The following is a 21042-nucleotide window of genomic DNA, read 5'->3' as shown; positions in this document are numbered from 1 at the left end:
AAAAAACAAAACAAAACAAACAAAACAAAACAAAACAAAACAAAAAGAACAGGCTGCCAGTGGCACAAAGGAGAAAAAATCACCTCCTTAGAAATACAGTTAGCACTGGTGGTGTATTTGAAATTTGCAGCTGGGTGTGGCGACTCATGCCTGTAATCCCAGCACTTTGGGAGGCTGAGGCGGGCAGATCACGAGGTCAGGAGATGGAGACCATCCTGGCTAAAACAGTGAAACCCCGTCTCTACTAAAAAATACAAAAAATTAGCCGGGCATGGTGGCAGGCACCTGTAGTCCCAGCTACTTGGGAGGCTGAGGCAGGAGAATGGCGTGAACCTGGGAGGTGGAGCTTGCAGTGAGCCGAGATCGCGCCACTGCACTCCAGCCTGGGTGACAGAGCGAGACTCCATCTCAAAAAAAAAAGAAAGAAAAAAGAAAAAGAAAAAGAAAAAAGAAAGAAATTTGCACTTTTCGGACCAAGCCCTGGAATTCGATGCTGTTAGCATTAAAAGAAGTGACCCTCCTGGTGCCAATGTGTGCGATTGGATTGCCATGGGACACAGAAAGAAAACACAACAGAAGAAAGGGCCATGCCTTCTTTCAGCCATCTATGTACTGAGGACCTGCTGTGTGCTGGGCATTGAATTATAAGGGTAAGCACAGAGATATGGCCCTACCCTTCTGGAGCTTACAGACCGGTGCAACACGGTGTGGGAGAGCCATTGTCATAGGTAGAGGTAGAATAACAACTGTAACAAGTGCTGTGAAGAAAAGGAACACCTGTGACTTCACAACCTTAAAACACCAGACCTGACCCAATCTGGGGAGCCAGGATACACGCAGCCCCACCAGTGATAGGCCTTCATCACTCTGCAGGAGGAAGATCTAGAAGTTAGTGTGAGGTCCAATTCTGCAGCGTGTGTATATTTTTGTACATTTGCTTTAACCATACATTTTTCTATTTCTATGTATACATACATGTTTGTATATGTATTTATATAACTATGCATATAGACACTATGCCTAGATGCTTGAGTTAACCATATAGTAAACTGTATGTCATTCTCGTTCCAGAGCAGATTGCGCTGGTCTCAATTAATTCTGTTGTTGACTTTCTGCACAGGAAGCCCCTTCACATAGTGTTTACAGTCATTGGTGTCCAGAGTGAGCAAAGCAGGGAAGAGCCCCCATCCAGAGTGAGCGAAGCAGGGAAGAGCCCCCATCCAGAACCAGCCCTTAGCCAGGGAGCATCCTGTCCCCGTGGACCACATGTCTGAGTAGACAGGGGAGTGTGTATGAATCTGGACAAGGGTATGCCTGCAGCCCTATGAGGGAGACCATGAGGACACATGAGAGTCTCTGTGTGCCTGCGTGTGTGGACACATGTGTCGGACACGAAGTGAGGGCACACGTGTGTAAGTGCAAATGCTCTGTGTTCTGCCAAGAGAGGGGTGGAAGGGAGCGCCTCATTTTCCTGGGTTGGCAGTTTTGTGGCTCGATGCCTCTGGGAGTCGGGTACTTGCCGCACGTCCTGGTGTTCCTTACAGCCGTTTTGCCTGCAGCGGTCACACAGTTGAAAAATCTGGGTCCATGTGACTGCTCAGAGACTCTGCGAAGGCAAACAAGTAGGACTCGTGGCCATTTTGCAATTCCTGCTCATTAGACATGTCTGGGGCCTTGCGAGTCAGCTCTGAGGATAAATAAGTATAAATATTATATTTGCCTCCAGGTTATCTTTAAAAATGTATTTCCCTCTCCCTCTACCCCCCCAACCCCCCACCAACAACTGTCAGTGCCTCCTGAACGCTCCCGGGTATCAGGAGTGCCGTGCTGAGAGTCTAGGGTCCTGAGCAAGTGGCCTGCTTCCCCTGGGCTGTCCCCCATCACCCAGGGCATGGGTAGCCAGAGGTGGCAGGGCACCCCAAGAGCCTCTTGATGCCCCCTAGGTGGGGAGGGGGATGCACATGACCCCTGTGGTGCAGACAGTCAGCCTCCAAACAACACCACACAAAGAGATGATGGAGGCTTCGTCCTCGCCAGTAGGTGTGGCTGGCATGGCCAGGGCCACAAAGGAACTGAGGTCAGAGCCAGGGGCTGGGTATATCAACCCTCAGCTGCCATGATGCCAGCTTAGGAGGGACTAAGGTCCCCATGTTGGGGCTAAGGGTGTCCAGGCACCTCCAATTTGTGGGTCATTGGATTTTAAGAAAGCAAAACCTACTCAAATAACTCAAGGAAAAAGGGGGGCAGGGAAGGAGATGGGGATTTTGCGCCCCATTAACACACACACCACCGCCACTGTGATCTACTGAACTGGCCGTGTTTTCCTGGTGTTTGGGAACTGGCGTATTTAGAGAGCGCCTCATGAGAGCCACCAGTGTGAAGTGAGAAGGGGACAGAGGGGTGCAGAGCCCCGCTGGGCAAGCTGTGAGCAGCAGAGGCGGCACTGTCACAGGACACCTTCGGCACTTCCCTCCCTCCTCTCCGGAGCTACCGCCAGCATCCGCTCTCTGCCCATAACAGCCTTTCAGTGTGTGAGGAAGGAAACAGACCCTGCATGCATCTCCAGGCTAAGCTGCCTCAGCTCTGCCTCACGGGACAATATTTGCAGTCCCCTCGCTGACCCCAGCTCCCAGCCACTGTCCTCCAAATGAGCCCCATCTGCCAGCGTTGCATAAAATACGGGTCACAGTGGGATCGGCTCAGTGGGGGACCAGAATCGCAGGTCATGGGCTGCCCCAACCACCCTGGGAGAGACTGCCTGTCCTCCCTCCCTCTCGCCTGCCCCAGACTCAGGCCAAGAGACCTTCTTGGGCTCTATATCAGGAAAGGGGTGGTACCACCCCAACGACATGAAAAATGTCCCCAAATGGCATAACAATAATAGCTACCACGTGTTTAATACTTCCTGTGTACCGGGCACTTGACTGATGACTTTGCACACATAATCTTATTTTGTCTTTACTACAATAAAGGTAGTGTGATTTTCATTTTGCAGATGAGGAAACTGAGGCCTAGAGTGGTTGGATAACCATCCTAAAGTCATACACGCGGGAAGAAACAGAGACAGGCCTTGAACCTCGGTCTTTCTCAGCCCAAGGCTGTGATCTTAACCACAGCTCTACACTGCCCATAGGATTTTCATAAAGTGACAGAATCCAGCTGTCTATGTGTCACTGTCTCAGTGACACTAAGGGAATGGGAGCTCCAGAGTCACCACATGGAGACCAGAGCTCCTCCAGAATCCTGTGAAGAGGTGAAGCATCCCTAATCACCGGAACATGACCAGTCTACATCTACTACCTACACCCAGGATCATGCCATTTCACTTTCTGGGCTCCCTGTGGTGTGAACAGAAACCATGGACTATGTCAAGCCTGGAAAATGGAACTTAGGTTAGTAAGATGAGAAGAAATTCAGCGATGGAAAACCCCTAGAAGGCACCCAATCTAACCCCTTCATTACACAGAGAAACCCATAACTAGAGAAGGGAAGAGGGTTTTCAGTACCACCAAGCTACTTAGAGATGCAAATGGAAAATGGATTTCATCTCATATACCAACTCTGACCAGTTGGCTGGCTTTGAGCATCGTATTAAGAATTCTAGGGCCATATCTGGGTTCAGTGGGAAGGAATGCTGTAGTTAACCAGCAATGCTCACCATGGTTTCTAGAAGTAATGGTAGCAAGCATGCAAACCCAAGGTTAGGTCTCAGGTCTCCTGAATGCAAGTACAGTGCCACACAAGCGCAAGCACTCTAATCAATTATAAAACACTCTAGAAAAGCCTATTCAAGAAAATTATGAAACAAAAGCGTCAAGAAGTGTCTCAGTGGTTTTCTTAGGCACGACATACTTGGTTGCAAGGAATGGAAACCCACTCAAGTTAGCTTAAGTAAATGATAATTAATTGTCAGGATATCACAGGCAATTTCACAGACACTCAAGGACAGGAAACAGCGCATCTAGCCCACAGGAGCCCAGAAGTGGATTTGAAACCTCAGGAACAGATGCCATTCTCTTTACCTCTTAAAGCTGCATGTGGCAGAAAATGTTGGCTAACTATTCAATAGCTATACCCCATCCTTCTTCCTTGCTAACAGAATGCAGAGTTTGCTCAGATATCAGGCTATAAAGAGACGAGCCCAAGGGAGCATCATGACTCATCTAAACCAGCCTTGATAATCCTAGTCTCCTTTGTCAGTGATTGGTGTATTCCAGTTCTGGGCAATGACATAGAAGGAAAAGTCTGTATGGAGCTTAGTGGAAGAAGGAGACACATGGAGAAGCTTATCCTTCCCTTCCAGCCTTAGATGTGGCCACTTGAGGTTGTTTCCATGTGATTGGTCCAGATTGGTGGGTGTTTCCCCCTGCTCCAATCATCCGTGAGTAGCTCTGAGATCACCTGCTACAGTTGGCTGACCAAGATGAGATCACTCACATTCTGAGGGTAGTAAAATGAAAAGCTGACAAGAAACTTGATGAGACTTGAACCACCAGCTACAGCTTTCCTGGATTTGCCCCATCTTCTCATGTCCCTCTTAAGTGAGAAAATAAATGGGCATATCATTTAAACCTTTTTTAGCAGCTCGGTGGTACTGAAAAGCCTCTTGCCTTCTCTAGGTATGGGTTTCCTTGCATAATGAAGGGGTTGGATTGGGCAAATTTCTAGGGGTTTTCCATCACTGAGTTTCTTCTCATCTTACTAAACCTTTTTTAGTTTAGTCAGTTCTTTTTTTTTTTTTTTTTTTCTGAGACAGAGTCTCACTCTGTCATCCAGGCTGGAGTACAGTGGCATAAACTCAACCCACTGCAACCTCTGCCTCCCAGGTTCAAGTGATTCCTATGCCTCAGCCTCCCAAGTAGCTGTGACTACAGGCACCTGCCATCATGCCTGGCTATTTTTTCTTTATTTTTAGTAAAGACGGGGTTTTACCATGTTGACCAGGCTGGTCTCGAACTCCTGACCTCAAGTGATCCACCCGCCTCGGCCTCCCAAAGTGCTGGGATCACAGGCGTAAGCCACCGCGCCCGGCCTAATTCGGCTCCTTGACACTACAATATCCTCCATATCTTATTTCATCCTCTCCATGTGTCAAAGTCCTCAACTGTAAAATGTGTAATAATAAAATTGTTCTAAAGATTAAAGGAAATGGTGTATATAAAGCACTTAGAATAGTGCTTTGCACAATTGTTAACAAGCTTCGCCAGTTACCGTTAGAAATCATTATTATTTATGCTAGCTTAGGTCCAAGACAACCACCATCAATTCCTTCCCTGCCTGTACCACTGCCATTTTCCCCATCGAGAGGTGGAGTCTATTGTTCCCACCCCTTAAGTCTAGGGTAGACTATGACTGCTTGAACCAACAGAATAGGGTAGAATTGACATTATGTCAGTTCCAGGGCTAGCCCTTAAGAAGACTGGCCATTTCTGCTCCCCTACTCTTTAGACACTTGCTCTTAGGACACTTACACTTAGAACCCAACTACCATGCAGTAAGAAGCCCAAGCCACATGGAGAGGCCATTTGTAGCTACTCTGCAAACAGCCCTAGCAGAGTTCCCTGTCTATAGACAGTGTCAATTGCTATGATTGGCATCCATCCCAGCTGGGCTTGCAGATGACACCAACCCCAGCTATAGTCTGATTGAAACAGTATGAGTGACCCCAAATGAGAAGGACCTAGCCAATTCTAGTCAACCCACAGAACATGAGAGATAATAATTAATTGTTGTTATAAGCCACTACGTTTTGGGCTGGTCTGTTATACAGCAAGAGGCAACCAAAACATTATTAATATATTTATTATGTCTGTTTCTCTGCATTCCCCCATAACTGACTTTCATGTGAAGGGGAGTGTGTCCCAGGAGCAGGAGCATCTACTTTGGCCCCAGCTCTACATGACTATTCCATTCTAGTGCCCAATACCATCTTACTGATTTAGTCCCTGTGTCTCAGTTCCAAGTGCTAAAAGAATAAATCTGATTGGTCAAGTGGAGCTAGGTGCTCCCCCCTGGTAAAATCATTTGTGATCAAGAAAGAAGGTCATGTGCTCCCTAGTACTGTATGGAGTAGGGGTGGGAGGGTTGTGGGTACAGAAGAAATAGTATGTGTCTCTTGCAAGATATCTCTCAATTCATCTATTTTATGTTGGTTTTTTTCTCAAGCACAACCTAATTATCAAGGTGGCTTCAGGAGCTTCAGCCACCACATGCTCTCAGGTTCAAGTATATGAAAGACAACCACACTGTTTTCTGGTAGCTCCTCCCAAAGTCCTGGGATTCACCATGAATGAATTTGCAATCAAGGAGAAGAGATGTTCTGACTGGGGAGGCCTGGACTATAGACTCTCCTTGTGGAATCTAGAGCTGTTTCCAGGCAAGGGTGAATGGATGTTGGTGTGTGCATGTTGCAAGGGAGGGTACAGGGAGCTAAATAACAAATCCCCACCACGCTCACCAAATACGAGTGGAAATTCCCAGAAACTTCAAGGGGAGGGGGAATGTTCTGAGCAATGAACACTATGCTGATCAATGGAAGGCATAGCTCATTGGTAAACAAGAGATGGCCATCTCCTTAACCTCTTAGTCTTAGGCAAGCATCACCAGTCTCTGTGAGTCTTCTCTTTTCCAGGCTAAACGGTTCTGGCTTCTTCTACCCTTCCTCGTAGATCTTAATCACACAGGATCATGGTGGCCAGGCCAGTGGCCACCCCTACGAGGGGCCTTGCTGCCTGGACACCTCTTCAACACTAATTATAGCAAAATAATATCTCTAGAAATCCACACCATCACAGTCAGGCCCACTTTGGGTAAGTTGGAGGCAAGTCTCTATTTTCTTAAGCCATATCCTTAAGCCTTTGTACTTCTAGCTATTTCTCTTTACCTCGGAGTCCTGTTTCTATTAGCATTTCTACTGGTTATAACTGCCCTCCAGTAAGGCAGGTGGAAAGCTTGTCTCCTTAAGAATGACAATTATGTTGCATGAGGTGAAAAGGCATTCTCAGTCCCAGGATGGCTCTGTGGTTTTCTGCCTTGCCCGAAGCAGCCATTTGGGAGGGGGTAGGGAGAAGTGGGCATCAGAAACCCAAACTCTGGGCCTCCGAGTCATCCATCAGGGCCTGATAGTCTCTTCATTGGTGGCCCAGGGCCAGGGCAGTGAGTGGCTTATTTCTATTGCATTACAGTTTGAGCCCATATGCAAACCAGAGGACTCTGTCTATAAATAAGATATTATAGTTAAATCAATATTGATTATTAGGAGTTAGTGTTATATTTAAAGCCATAAAACTGAATAAATATTATGGTGAAAGTGTTCTAAATCTCATGGGCAAAATCACTAAGCAAGACAAAACCACAGGCCTTGCATGGATGGAGCAGTGACTCGGCCTCCCACACCCCAGAGGAGGTGTCAAGCAGATGGCTGTCCCTAGTAGGGTGGGGAGAGGGAAAGGCAATCTGGGGACAATGTAAATGTCTTTCAACCCATTTCTCAGCCACATTCTTGGTTTTGTTCAGGGTCTGTGTTACACATCACTTAGTATATGCTCAGCTGATTTTCATGACTGGTATTAAAAGACTGGTCTATTCCGACTGTCATGATGATTCTATTCATCAATGTAATGACAAATTTATTTTTCTAAGATAACCTTTTTTCTGATTGGAAAGTAGCTCATGTTTATTACAGAAACTATAGAAAGGTGACCAGGCGTGGTGGCTCACGCCTGTAATCCCAGCACTTTGGGAGGCCGAGGTGGTCAGATAACCCAAAGTCGGGAGTTTGAGACCAGCCTGACCAACATGGAGAAACCCTGTCTCTACTAAAAATACAAAACTAGCCAGGTGTGGTGGTGGATGCCTGTAATCCCAGCTACTCGGGAAGCTGAGGCAGGAGAACTGCTTGAACCCGGGAGACAGAGGTTGCAGTGAGCCAAAATCGCTCCTTTGCACTCCAGCCTGGGCAACAAGAGTGAGACTCCGTCTCAAAAAAAAAAAAAGAAAAGCAACTATAGAAAGGTAAAATAAGCAAAGAGAAGAAAATAAAATTCACCCAGAATCCTACTACACAGAGGTAATCACCATTAGCATCTTGATGTACATCCTTCCAGTCATTTTTCTGAATGTGTGTGTGTGTGTGCGCGTGTGTGTGTGTGTGCGCATGCGCGTGTGTGTGTGTGTGTGTGTGCGCGTGCGTGTGTGTGTGCGCGCGTGTGTGTGTGTGTGGTCTGTGTGTTTGATATGATTGTTTAATAGGGTTGAAATAGCCAAGCTGCTTTGCAACCTTGACAGATTAATTCTATTATATGTACTGAAATTTATTTAATCAACCTCTTATTACTACATATTTAGATTGTTTCCAAAACTAATTAAATTACTTTTCCGTTTTGTTCGTTCTTTTAATAAGTGGAACTAAAAGGTGCTTCTCTTTAATAAATAAGCCATTATTTCTTGGTAGTTGATAAGGAGGAATAAAACCTGAGACAGGAACAGGGTCCCTTGTCCAGTAAAACAAAGGAAGTCACTGTATTCCTGACTGTAGTGTATATCTTAGTGTGGTTCAGAGGCAGAAGCATGCGGTGACGGGTTCCAGTGGCAACACCAGGTCAGTAAGGCCTCCCCACTCAGCCTCTGCCACACATCTCCTCGCCTCACAGAGCCTGGAGTCCTCTCGAGGCCCTGTGCTGTACCATCACAGCACTAACTGCTCCATCTGGAAAAGCAGGGGTGCCCTCCTCACTAGTGAGCACTGGTTGGAAATAACCACCGTTGCATAGAGCTTTGGCAGAAGGGTAATTCCTGTGTCTACTGTCCGCTATTCCGCACCAACCATGCACATAAAGAGGGTTCTAGCCTTCACCTGTCTGCAGGGATTGGGGAAGACAGGACCTAAAGTCAGCCAGCCAGTCACTGTCTCCTGGGAAGCTGAATCCTGAGCAAAGGCGCAAGGATCACAGCCATTTGGAGGCAGAGCCAGATCCTGCTGAGAACCAGTTTCTCAGCTTCCTGCTTCCTGAATCCAGACTGCCAAGGCTTCCTCGATCCCGGCCTTTCACAGGTGTGAGTTCCTAGCCTCCTGTTAAGTACTGTATTAATCAGGGTTCTATGGAGGGTGAAAACACCCCACAATCAGCCATCTGCAAACTGGAGACCCAGGAAAGCCAGTGGTGTAAATTCCAGACCGAGTCGACAAGCCTGAGAACCAGGAGTGCCAATGAAGTCCCATCCAACAGCATGAGAAGACCGATGTCTCTGCTCAAGCAGATGGGCAGCGACAGCCAACTCAGCCTTCCTCTGCCTTTTCGTTCTACTCAGGCCCTCAGCAGATGAGATGAGGCCCACCCACACTGGGAAGGGTGCTCTGCTCTACTCTGTCCACCAATGCAAATACTAATCTCCTCAGGAAATACTCTCTCAGACACACCCAGAAATAATGTTAACCAGATATCTGGGCATCCTGTGGTCAGTAGAGATGACACATCAAAATAACCATCACAATTGGTGGTGCTGGGTTAGTTCTGTTGCTGGCAGACAAGAATCCTAACAGAAATCTACTTCCTCCCCACTCCCCTCACTCATCTTTCAAAGCTCAAGTTAAATGTCATCTCCTCTCTGAAGCCATCCCCAAGTCCCCTAAAGGTAATCAATATTACCTTTCTGCCTCACTTCCACAGCCCTTTGCCTGTAACTCTTAGAGCACTTACTTTATCCTGCCTATCATTTCAAGTAATTTTTAACCTGACGCAGAGCCGAAGTTGTGTCTTACACTGTAATTATAGGAGCTTGTTGAAAGGAGCTTGTGTGAATAAATGGATATGCATATATATATATATGAATAGGTATAACACACTTTGTGTTCAGCCATCAACTGATTAACCAATGCTAACAGGGACACTGGTTATTGTTCAGTATTTAGTGAAAATGAAAAGTCACAAGCCTTTCCATCTTCTACAGATGTGAACAAAGTATTTCCGGTCAGGATACATGAACATGAAGTTGTCAGTGTTTCCTAGTGCTTTATATTTGCATTCTCTGTGAGCTGGCTCTCTGTGAGCATTCTCTTGCACCTGGCTACTGTTAGACCCTAATTATTCCTCGGTGACTCTATATCAGGCTTCACAAACTGGCCACCTGTGGGCCAAATGCATCCTGGAACTCTTGTTTGTCCCACATCGGTATTTTTGTTTAATTTACTTAGTTGCCAACATTTAAAAATCAGGAGATCTCACATAAAATTGCAGATTTCTGACTTCTCTTGAAAACTCAGAAGACCTGGCAACACCAGGTTCAACTTCCCAAACGTCAACAATCGGCTGGAGCTAAGCAGTGGCTACTCTTCCTCCCCTGACTCCCTTGGGATGGAGCATGAACACTCATGCTGACTGCAGCCCCCACAAAGCCCACTTCACTCATGCCCTGCCTGGTCCCTGAACATATTACTACCCTTGATCTCCACTTGCAAAGGTTGATCATTAAGGGTGAAAACATGGCTTCAGTGTTTCCAGAATATCAGAATCAGGAAAAGGCATATCTAGAGAATCCTAGGAAACTACCCTCCTCACTCCATTCCCACCATCCCTCATGGAGGATTCACCTGCTTCTGCAAAACTAAAACAAAGTTCTTCTTTTCCCCTAAAGCCTCCAGAGACACAAATTCATCCTTCCCAACAGACCAGAGAGGAGAATTCTAGCACCCAAAGTCTCCAAAGCCCAAAATGGAGTCAGAAGTCAAGGCCTTTCCATCCTGCCATAACCCAGTGGGATAGAATTAATTTGCCCCAATATACGATGAAGAAAGTGAAGCCCAGAGAGGTGAAATGATTTACCCAAGGTCACATAGCTGAAAAGCAGCCCATGTGGGACTCGTGCCCACTGCTCTAGCCACTGCCTGGAGGCATCTGGAGCTCGGCCAGGCTGGGGTGGGGCGGAGCCTATAGGTGATCGTATGACTTTCAGCCTTCCAGGCAGTGTCAGGGAATCTACGTCTCCATGTGGGAGCATCTCCTGGCTAACACAGGGCGGCCAGGATGAGGGCTTTAGCTCTAAGGACAAGGAGCACTTGGGAGTGGGAGGATGACCCAACTCTCTCCCCGACGGCTCAGTTCACGATGCGGCCCACCCCAGGTTCAACCCCAAGCCAGGATGCCTCTGGGCAAGACAAGTGTGGTGCCAGAACCTTTCTGTGCCAGGGTGTCAGTGCAGGAGAGGGGGAAAGAGATGGAATTCTTGTTCAGGGCTTGCTCTTTTTTCTTTTCATAGGGAAGGAGAAGGGTAAGGTCTTGAGGAGACATCCTTGCCTCCTGTTTCTCTCACACCCCACCATTCGGTCCATCCACAGACTGATGGCATCACCTCCAAAACAAATCCTGACCCCACCACATCCCTTCCTGTCCTAGTTTCACAACTTCATTCTAGCCACACAACTACAGTGGCCCCTGTCTCCCTGCCTCTGCACTTGACCTCATGCAACCCACTCTCAGCACATAGTACAAGCTTTTTTGGGGTTTGTTTTCTTTTCTTTTTTTTAAATTGAGATAGAGTCTCATTCTGTCACCCAGGCTGGAGTGTAGTGGCAGGATCTCAGCTCACTGCAATCTCTGCCTCCCGGGTTCTAGTGATTCTGCTGCCTCAGCCTCCGAGTAGCTGGCACATGCCACCCTGCCAGGCTAAATTTTTGTATTTTTAGTAGATACGGGATTTCAACTTGTTGGCCAGCCTGGTCTCAAACTCCTGGCCTCAAGTGATCCACCCGCCTTGGCCTTCCAAAGTGCTGGAATTACAGGTGTAAACCACTGTGCCCAGCCCAAGCCTTCTAAAATGTAAATCAGAACTCATCTGCTTAAAATCCTCTCAAAGGCTTCTCATTACCCTCAGAATACAATCTAAATTATCTACCATGGCTTACAGGGTCCAGTATGTTGTGGCCTTTACTTGCCTCTTGAAATGCACTTCCTGCTGGTCTTCTCCATACACACTACACCCCAGCTCCAACAGCCTTTTTCTGTTCCTTGAACCCAGCCAAGCTAATTCCCACCTCAAGTCCTCCTCACCAGCTGTTCCCTCTGCTTGGAATGCTCTTTCACCCATCTTTGCATGGCTGCTCCTTCTGGATCTCAGCTCAAATGTCACCTCCCCAGACAGCCCTTCCTGACCTTCAATCTAGAGGAGTTTGCCTCCAGTCACTTTCACTCACATTATCCAATTTTACTTTCTTCACAGGACTAACATTATCTAAAATTATCTTATCTAAGTGTTTTATCTATTAAAGCTCTCTCTGTACTAAGAATCTGAGCCCACGAGAGCTGAGCCAATGTCTTGTCTTGTTCAATACCATTTCCCCGAGAGAGTGGCACATAGTAATATGCAATAAATAGTTGTTAAATTAATTAACTAATTAATTATCCAGGTGAGAGATGACAGGTACATAAAGTAAGGCAGTTGCATCAAGAGTGAAATGGAAGGAATAAATGTGAGAGGGATTTAAGAACCAGAATCAATAGGGCCAATTCTAAAGAGGAGATGGGAGAGCAGGAGCCTCAGGCTTAAACAGCTTGGTAGGTGGTGAAATAAGTCATCAATATTGGTCATGTATGGGGAGGGGCAATAATGAATTCAGTTTTGAAAAGTTGATTTTCAAAGTACCTGAGCTACTTCCAGATGACGTCTGGTTGTACTTTGAGGAAAAGATTTAGGATGCTGGTTGAGATCTGAGAAAATCCTGGGGGAATAAGCGGTAAATGACTGGAGCTATGGCTTGATCCTACATGCGGTAAGAGGAGGGTCTAAGATGCAACCCAAGACAACCCAAAATTGAACAAGACAGGTGGAGCAGAACCAGAAAAGGCTCCTGAGAAGGCATGCCTGGAGAGATGGAAGAGCAGAAGGAGTGTTGCTAGGGGGCAAACCTTTCAAGGAGAGGGGAGGGCTCAACAGTTTCAAAAGGCAGGAGAAAGTCTGAAGATACAACTGGAAAGTACTGACCTTCCCATTTGGGGACCACTAGGGACCTTCTTGGAACAGTCTCCATGGTGGCCTCTGGATGGACACCAGATTGGAGTGGGTTGAGGAGTGAATAGGAGGGAAGGACATGGACACAGTCATGGAGTAGAAACTCATCTAGTCAGTCTGGCTGTGAATGGAAAGTCAAAGACATGGTGATAGGCAGGGAGGACAAGTGATCAAAGAGTGATTTTTTTTTTAATTGGGAAAGACTGCCATCTCTGTAGCCCAAACTTTTGATTGTATGCTAGTCTATAACGTGGTTTAACTTCTTTCCTAAAGGGCTGATAATGACCATACAAATCACCAAATATAGTGTGTTCTAGGACCTCAGCAGCATATATGGTATGAATGAATGTTGAAACTGCCCAAAAAAAGAAACCCTTGAGCCAGGTACCAAATTCCTCCACCAACCTAGGAGAGTAAAAGAAGAAATGACTGTGAGAAAGAAATGCATTGAGTGATGTAGTAGATAATATGTCTTTCAAATCTTTGGTGGGATGGGAGATGTGGGTGATATGGGCTCAGCTTTAATGGTCTTTGGATCCCCCTGCATGGCTCTGATAAAAAGAAGCTGAGTAAAACAATGTAATAATAACAACAAAAAGACCTGGCCCTGGAACCTTTATCTGGATTCTACTTCCAGCTGTACCACCAGCTGTGTGACCGCCCTTTGGGCCTCAGTTTCTCCATCTGCTCTTTGGGGACATTGATCTAGACCTTCCCTGAGAACCTGCCATCTCTGACACTATCTCTGAAACCAGTCAGCCTGGATTTATATCCCAGCTCTGCTATTTTCTACCTGTGTGACCTTAGATGAGATACTTAACTTTTCTGTGCCTCAGTTTCCACATTTTTAAAATAGTGCTAATAATCGCCCTACCTCAAAGGGCTGTGAGGATAAAAAGACAATTAATAAATGTAATACTCTTCGGATAGTGCTGGGTACCTAGAAGGGCACTATGTAGGCTTTGGCTACTGTTATTATAGTAGCCACTCAGTCCAGGGAGCCCCAGAGTTAGTAGATGAAGGATGCTGGCCTCATTTAAAAGGGCAAGAGAGAAGACACCCTAGAATAGAGGTGGGCAAATTTTCCTACACAGAACCAAGTAGTAGATATTTTGGCTTTGTGGGCCTTATGGTTTCTATTGCAACTACTCACTTCTGCCTTTGTACTATAAAGTAGTTGGCCGGGTGCGGTGGCTGATGCCTGTAATCCCAGCACTTCGGGAGGCCGAGGCAGGGGGATCACCTGAGGTCAGGAGTTCAAGACCAGCCTGGTCAACATGGTGAAATCCATCTCTACAAAAATACAAAAATTAGCTGGTCATGATGGAGGGTGCCTGTAATCCCAGATACTCGATAGGCTAGGCAGGGAGAATTGTTTGAACCTAGGAGGCAGAGGTTGCAGTGAGCCAAGATCACACCATTGCACTCCAGCCTGGGTGACAGAGCAAGACTCCATCTCAAAAATAAAGAAAAAGAAAAAGAAAGCAGTCACAGATGACATGCAAACGAATGGGCGTGGATGTTTTCCAATAAAACTTTATTTACAAAAATAGGCAGTGAGCTGGATTTGGTACATAGGCCATAGTTTGCAGACTCTGTTCTAGAACAAATGTCCCTGGAAAGAGGGATAGTGAGTTTTCCTCTCTGGTGGGTAGAACTAAGAAATCCCATGCATTCCCCGTCCAAGCCGGAGCTCTGACCACTCTGGCTGCATATTCACTAAAAAGCAAAGCTCCCAACTCACAGAACAAGCAAATAATAAACGAGTTTTGAAAATAATTAAAATTGAAAATTGATTGTCTGGGCCAAAGCAGATTTATGCAAAGGGTCCCTGCTCCACTGGGAGTGGAAGGAGGGTTTCTAAGCTCTGTGTTGAACAAGCTAAGCATTTTTTCAGATTATTCCCAGCATAATATGCCAAAGGGAATAGGCTCCATTTATTATTTCCTTAAAAAAATCAATGAGCTGAAACATTCCCTCTAGACCTATAATATTTATTTCAATGTTCTGTCAATAAATATAACAAGGTTAGCTTTCTATCAGTTTAGTTGGAAGAATCATTTGAGGGAAGTTCTATTTGTTAAGCTCGATTACAGAAAGCAATCAATAGAGGAAAATTCCCTGGTCACTATAGGCAAGAATTATAGAGCTCAGAGGAGCCATCCCAGGAAGGAGATTGATGCTACTGTCCCATAATCCTTCCCTCCTTCCCCCAAAGGTAGGAGATGTGGGTGCAACCTTGAGTTATGGAGTGTCAGGCTGGAGCAGTCCCCATGTGGTGCTGACAGGGAAACTGAGGCCTGGGAGAGAAAGGGAATTATTCAGATCATAGAGTGGCAGAATCAGAACTAAAATCTAGATATTCTAATCTCAGATTTCTCCCAGGCCTTGAGCTATTCGGTTGGCTCAGGTTGGACACAGGATACAGAGACCCTTGAAAAAAATGAATGCTTTTCTCTTTCATTTGAATTCAGCTTTGTTGGACAAGGCTTTTCAAACGATGGACCTGGGTAAGATGGTCTCAGAAAGGTGTTCGAAAATATGCTCTTCTGTGAGTTGGGAATTTCTGAGGGCTTGGAGAGTTGGGGAAGATATTTCACCAATTTACCCTCACCCTCCTACACAACCACACATACCCACACATGGGACACACACTTTCCTGGCTAAGTTGGCAGGTGTGTCTGCTCTCATAGAACTTGAATTTCACTTTTTGGCATTGCTATTGGACTTGGCTAGATAAACCTACTCAATTATACCTCAGTCTTCCACAAGATGAGTCATGGGAAATACAGGATTTGGGGTCAGAAAACTTGACTAGTTGGCTCAGCTCTGCCATATTCTTAGCTGGGTAAAGTCATTTCCTCTTCTCCAAGCTTCTTTTTTCCATCTGTAAAATGGGAATAATAATATTGACACTTTTTCATAGATCAGAAGTATAAAGAATGCATGATATTGCTGGAAAAATAAAAACAATTACTACAATTGATTATTTAATGGTTAGTAGCATTATTGAATTTTTGGTAGCATTTATTGAATACTTTCTATATGCTAACATTGAACTAAGCATCTTACATGCTTTATCACATTTCATTCTCGCAACAACATTATGAGGTGGACTATATAAATATCTTTATTTTACAAATGTGGAAAATAAGGCCTGAAGCTTAAATAACTTGCCCAAGGTCACAAAGCTAGAAAATGGTGGATTGAAGACTGAACCCATGTTATCCAACTCCAAAGCTTATACTTATAACCTTTACAATCAGAAAGATTACAGTAGAATCCTGATCTGGAAGGAAGGAATTGCCTTTCCTCTCCACACCCATCTCCCAATCCACCTCATTCAAAAAAGCTAAGTCCCAGGATGCCTGTGGGTCTTCATCTTTCACCTCCTTGAATATCCAAAGAAGGCTTCAATGAGTCAAGAGATGTATGGAGACTACCCCAAGACATGCTCATCAGCAAGAGGTCTTCAACCTTAACCAATTCACCCCTCACCTAGAGATTCAATTATCCTAAACAAAAAGTTGTAACAACTCTCCTGATCTGTCACTGAGTTTGGATGTCGCTGGGGGAATTGGAGAGAAGAATTTAAGATGAACAATTATTCACTGAGTTCCTACCATGCCAGGCATTATTCTAGACACTAGAAATACAAATACATTCCACAGCCTGCTGAGCGTTACTCCCTGGATGTTCCTCAGTATATCCAAAACTAAATTCAATGTCCCACCACCCAGTCACCTAAGCTAGAATCCTGGGAATCATCAGGCTCTGCCCCACCTCTCACACCACCCAGCACACATCTACTGAGTCCCTACTAAGTCCCAAGTGGCCAATCACCAGGCCCCAGTCATTCTGAGACACCACTATCACCATCTTTAGATATTATATTCTGCAGGCCATGGGGAATTCAGGCTCTGGGGAGACTGTCTGGGTAGCCAAAATCATTCCAGGAGATCCATGAAATAATAAACATTGTAATCCAAATGCATTGGGTGTGACTAGCCCCTGACCACCAAGGCAGTCTCATTACTCTGAGAACTTGGAGCCCCCAACTAACTGATAACAAGAAATCCAGTCTTTTGAAGAGTTGTCTTCAACTCTACTTCCTTGCACCTCCCCTACAAGCATATCTCTGAGAATCTCAAGGGCCGCCATCGTGTTTCCACAAACCAGTCCTTGACGCCTTTCATCACAGTGAAAATCAACTAAATGCCATAGCCTTGGGACTCAAAAGTTTTGCAGGGTTACCACTCTGGGTGGCTCAAACAGAACTGAAACTTGGAGTCTTTGCTATCCTAAAGAGAGAATCATCTCTCTCTATTAGGCTAAGCTAGAGAGGTCTCACCGCAGGGTTCTTGAGCATGATGGAGTTTCAATATTCAATGGTAAAATTATTTAATTCATACATATAGCCCTTTCCTCCCAGGAAGCAGCTGCCAGAAAGAGACCTAAGCAGGACTTGCCCTAGAGCCACTGACTGGCCTTAGAGGGGACAAAGAGTGCTCAGACAAACGTCTGTCCATGCACTAAGGCAAAGTTCTGAACAAATTGATCTGAAACAGATCAAGGGAACTCTTGTCCTATTGATTCTGTTCACTATAAAATATCCTGCGTCCACCAACTTCTCTCTCCATCTCTACCACAACCATCACACAAGTCCAAATCACCACCTTCTTATGTCTTAACTACTATAACTGTCACCTAACTTCCTAAATCCATTCCAACCCTTCCAATTCACTCTTCACACAGCCACCAGGGTGATCTTTTTAAAATACAAATCTGATCATGTGCCACCCTTGCTTAAAACCCTTCAATGAATTCCATTGCACTTATAGCAAAAATTTAAATTTGACTGTCTTCTTGTATTCTCTCAAAAGCATAGCTCTGGCCATATATTCACATGAACTTAGGTGCAAGAGATCGTTCCCAAGAGGCACAAGTAAAGTAGGGAATGGGGAAAGTTCACAGGGAGGGTAGAAAAGTTCTAGACATATTCCTCATTGTCCCCATTATGTAACAGCAAACCTAGCTCCTCTCTCTGTATGCTGGTCTACTGGCATAAAGAACCCAAAATAACTTGGTGGGAATCTTTGTTTTAGGTTCAATAGAATCCTTACTATTTCCCTTGTGAAAGTGCCTCATCCCTTGGGACCAAGACCTCTAAATCCACAGAGCCTTAAGATTCTAGGATAAGAAGCACAAGTTCCCCCAAGTTGGTCCCTGGAAATGATGGTGAAAGGGCAGAATCCCACTTTCACCCCTTGATCCCTAGATCCATATATTCTAGCCATTGTAACATGACACTACTCAATGGCCATTAGTGTAACATATACACTGCATCCTGGAGAATAGAATTCTAGACTTACAAGTACCATTCCTCAAACTGCCACCTTAACTGAGTTTTTAAGGGATGATTATAACATTCTATCAAGCCAGCAGCTTCCAAGTAATTTGGTATGTAATAGGACCAATGCATCCCAACATCATTTGTTCATTGTCATATCTCCTTTGCTGTAAAGTGGGGGGTCTGGATCTGAGAAGATGCTATGTAGAATTCCATGTCACTAATCACTCTGTAAGCCCCTGGGTAGTGGTGCTGGCATAGGTACCATGGGCAAGGAAGACAAACTCATGTCCAGAGTTTTGTCAGTCTCAGTAAGGACAAGTTGTTGCTTCTTCCAAAGGCAGTTGCCACCAAATTGTTGGTCATTCTCCATAAGGCTCAGTACCATGCTAAGGGTTCAATGTTGGGCCCTGCTGTTGACAAGTCACACATTTAGCAGCTGCATTGGCTATATCTGCCTTGGTGAGAGGAAGCCCATGTTGTTGAACCTATGCAGAGCCTCCATCCCTGCCATCATACATGGGACAGCTGAGGACAGAGGCTGGTTGACACTCAATGGACAAGTCTTGTCTTCTAGTTGTCTGATACCTTTTCTACATTGGATGCTTTCTGGTGAGCATTAATATCAGACACAAGAATAAAATTTTGTGTCCATTCCTATAAGGCCATCCATGTTCCTTATCCCCAGACTCCTTAGCATTGATCATTTCATCTTGCTTCTTCCAGGCCCCTGACCAATTAGCCAAGCAATTCGCCATTGCCCAAAACTTTATGTATATACCCATGTCAGACCACTCCTTTCACCACAAAAAGTTAATGATCTAACTGTACTGCCTAAAGATCTCCTCTCAATGCTGCACTTTAGGGTCACCACTATATTGAACTGACCCATGTTTGAATCAACCCAGGATTTTTCCTCCTCCATTAACTGGTCATAGGAATCTCCTGACAAGAGGATATATGTGAACTGAGAGGAAGATGTTGGTTCAACAAAGATAGATGACATGGGAGTCTAACCCACCCGTTCATGCACTTACTTGAGCCTCTGAACCTGTTCAGATCTGACTCAAATGTACCATTTCCTTCATATGATGGATTGCTAATATGTCTAGCCAACCTTGTGACTCAGACATGATAATACCTAGCTCATGATGGCCAGCTGTGGCCATACAATCACTTAGTGGTCCATGGTCAGGGGCTCAGTCTCTGCTAGGGCCCAGTAACACCCCAGGAGCGGGGTTTTCAAGCACTGAGTAGTTCTCTACTGAAGAAGGCATAGCCTTGCTCTATAACTCTAAGGTCTTCCCCTGTGAGTCTCCTAATAAAGCTTGTCAGACTACAGATACTTCTAACACTATTGGTTTACCAGGGCATATGACACAAGAAATAGGGAAGTTTACACTGCAGCCCAGGCTTGCTGCTGAGTCCTCTTTTGATCTAAGACCCATTCAAAGCTGGCAGCCTCCAGGGCAACTCAAAAAATGGGTTAGAACACTATTCCTAACTATAAGTATTAACTACCTCAAAACTCCAAATAGGCCTACCAAGAACTATGCCTCTTTCTTTATGGTGAGAGATTCAAGGAGCAATACCTCTAAACGCTTGATTAATGCTTCAAGCCCTGAATCTTTGTAAGCTTTATGTCCTCTTGACATGCATGTCTCTTACTACAGCATCCAACTCCTTGCCACTTCCTTTTCATTGGATTTGTTGAGAATGATGCCATCAGTGTAGTGGACCAGCATGATGTTTTTGGAATGTCAACACAATCAAAGTCCTTTTAGACCATATTGTGACAAAGAGCAAGAAAATCAACATAGCCTTGAGGCAAGACAGTGAATATATATTGCTATCCTTCCCGTGTGAATACAAACTGCTTCTAATCCTTTTTTCTGATGTGAATTGAAAAGATCAAATACCGTGTATCAAATGCTGGAGGCTACGTTGATCTGTTCTAATAAAGATACCATATCCAGCACAGCAGCTACAATCAGAGCTACCCCTTGTTTTGGTGGTCCACTGGTCATTATCCTTGACCAATCTGGATTTTTAGGTCCCTATCAATAAATTGAATGGGAATGTGGTGGGGAAAACCAACCCCTAAATCCTTTAAACCTTTGGTGGCAGTGCTAATTTCTACAATGCCACCTAAGATACAGAATTGCTTTGGATTTAATATATTGGCCAAAGAGTTAAAGAGCATTTTTAAAGACCTCAACTTGGGACCAATATGAAGGTTTTGTCAACAACTAAGTATATCCATTCTAATTACATACTCAGAAATGAGGAAAATCAACAAAGCTTCAGTGTAGGCATCTATTGGACCCACTGTAAGACAAAGTTAAACCAGGGTTCCTTTATCATCTGCCCTCAATATGCCCAATTCTAACATGGGGGCGATTGTGGCATTTGCATTCCCGGCTGACTCATACTCCACAGCTCTCAAAAAATCTTATTACTCCCTCTTTTCCTCATGTACAGGCACCCTGATAAATAGCTATAAGTCTCTTTGGAGAAGGACTGGGGAGACGTTTATTGTAAACACTTGAAGTGGCTTTGCAGAGTCCTTCCTCAAGGGGACTTGGCCTCCTCCTCAATCAATGGACTCTGGGTCTGAAAAGGGGCTCAGATCTGGAAAATGGCTAAAGATTCATTATTTTCTATTATGGAAGCTGCCATAGGCCTTGATC

At 45.1% G+C, this 21042-nt stretch overlaps 1 long non-coding RNA gene across 1 annotated transcript in view; it reads right to left on the bottom strand.

The window, feature by feature from the left end:
- Window positions 1-379: 379 nt before the first annotated feature.
- LOC103883730 overlaps window positions 380-21042 on the bottom strand; it is a 44232-nt gene continuing 23569 nt past the window's right edge. The window contains exons 3-4 of the long non-coding RNA XR_002522716.2: window positions 15759-15889; window positions 380-1687 (exon numbers count right to left, since the gene is read on the bottom strand). This is a non-coding gene — a long non-coding RNA (uncharacterized LOC103883730). The remainder of the gene's footprint in view (window positions 1688-15758; window positions 15890-21042) is intronic.

This window comes from Papio anubis, chromosome 1 (genome assembly GCF_008728515.1).
Source record: "Papio anubis isolate 15944 chromosome 1, Panubis1.0, whole genome shotgun sequence".
NCBI classification, from domain to species: Eukaryota; Metazoa; Chordata; class Mammalia; order Primates; family Cercopithecidae; genus Papio; species Papio anubis.
This window is presented reverse-complemented; position numbering and strand designations above follow the sequence as displayed.